The sequence below is a fragment of the Cryptomeria japonica genome, chromosome 1 (genome assembly GCF_030272615.1).
Source record: "Cryptomeria japonica chromosome 1, Sugi_1.0, whole genome shotgun sequence".
NCBI lineage: Eukaryota > Viridiplantae > Streptophyta > Pinopsida > Cupressales > Cupressaceae > Cryptomeria > Cryptomeria japonica.
The window spans coordinates 695879-698038 of record NC_081405.1 but is presented as its reverse complement, the minus strand read 5'-3'; positions in this window follow the sequence as shown (position 1 = coordinate 698038).

Below are 2160 nucleotides of genomic sequence, written 5' to 3'. Positions count from 1 at the left end.
TCATTTGGACTTGGATATAATCCCTCTAATCCCACCAAAGCCTCTAAAAGACCATCTCTCAATGTGAATGCTATATTTAGTAGTGATGATGACCTCACCTCAATTAAATCATCTTCTACTTCTTTCAACACTAATCCACCTCATAAGGAAATCTTGGTGATGAACAAATCTCTTTATGAATCTCCTCAAGAGATTTATAATCCCACTTATGAGACTTTATCTTGTACTCATTCTACAATTCCTTCTTCTAGGAATAAGGCTCTAATGAATTACACTTATTCCTCTATAAAGATTTCTTTTGTGCAAGAAAAGTATGAGTTAGTAGCCTATTCTTCTCCTATAAATTTCTCTCTTTCTAAAGACTTTTTAACATTCATCATCTTATACATGTTTTTAATCTCACTTATAGTAGAGCATTTAACATGTCAGATTTAGATACCTCATTCAATCTATCATGTCTTTAAATAACATTAATGGCTATTATGTTGCTCATCATTATGTGACATTGGTAGCTCACTTACTGGGGGCTCATTGTCATTCATGATGGTACAATTTCATGTGCAATCATACTTTTGGAAGAAACATAATAGCCTATTTCTATCTCATCTCTTCTCCCTATATATGGGGGCCAAGAGTGATTTCAAACATCTCTCCTTAAGATTAAAATTCTCCTTTGAGAAGTAGTGTCTTCTATAAGGATTTCTTATTGATTGTAGAGGTGTATTCACATTTGAATTCCTTCTCTCACATTGGAACAAGCATCCCTAATAGGGACCTCTCCTTGGTGTTGGAAGTATTTGATCATTCATCAATTTATTTTATTCATTGAGTAGTATCTTTTATAATAAACCCTTCTATGTTGTGAACGTGCATGTCCCTGATGAAGATCTCTTGCCTTCTTTAGAAGAGTGTTGCTATAAATAATCTCTCTTTGATGTCATTTCAATCCTCTATTCTTTTCCAATTTCCTTTATAGAGTTGCATTTTTGGATTATATCTCTTGCATTTATTTCCATTTAAATCTTCCATCTTGTGTTAGAGAGCTCTCAAATCCTCACACTCTTTGTTGTGTTGGAATTGAGGTTTAGTCCTCTTTCTTACCAAATGATTCTCCATTAGTTTTTTATTTGTATCAAATCTTCTTTCACAATTCGATGTGGTAAACATGATATCCCGTTTCAACTCACTAAATTAGCAAGCCGAAACAGTGGGGGGCATATAGCTACCCTCAAATTTTCATCACCTTCCTTAGTAATAATTTAGGTGATTTTGTGATTTTATCTAACATGTGGTTTTGTAGGGTGTGGTTCCTAACTGTGTACTGTAGATACCACTAGGGGCTTTGTCCGACAACTTGTGGATATATCCTTTTTTCATGAATGTTTACTTTTCTTTACTTTAGCTTGCATATGCACGTAGTGTCATATGACCATTAAAGTGGGGGCTAAATGTAACATCGTAAATTGTACACCCTTGCTAGGGTGGTACAATTCCACGCTTAGTTTATCATTCGCCTTAGTGTGTTTGCATCTTGCATTGTAATTTTCCTTTAAGAATTTAATTAATTAATTTAATTTAATCTAAAGTCATATTTCACCACTTCACACATCATAAAGTTGGGCCCTTTACCCTAAGTGTGCCCCTTTTTATTTTATTTTTCCAATGAATCATTAAATCATCAACCCTAATTATGTCTTATTTCAATCTTTAAGGCTCGCTTTCGCATGTCAAAACATCTCAAAATAAGCTATAACTTTGGGATTCGCTCTAATATCATCATATCTAACGACCCTGAAAATTTGGTGAAAAGTTGGTTGGACTGTGTGCAAGTGCAACACGGTCCTTGACATTTTTCCTGAACTTTTAGGAGCATAATCCTATGATATTATAATGCTTAACCCCAAGAAATTGGTGAGAAATTCAAATCCTAGGTTAGCCTAAAGACGAAATTAAGATCTAGGGTTCCATACATAAGAGTTCTCTTTCTTCATTTGAAGGCATCTATTGAATATAATGGAATCTAACCAAGATCTAAGAACAAGGAAGTTTTGGTGAAGTAAGCATAATGAGCCTTCTATGTAGTGAAAGAGAAGCCTATGTGGAGTCTTCAACAACATTCAACAAAATTCATCAAGCATTCATCATCAATTAGGAGTCTCA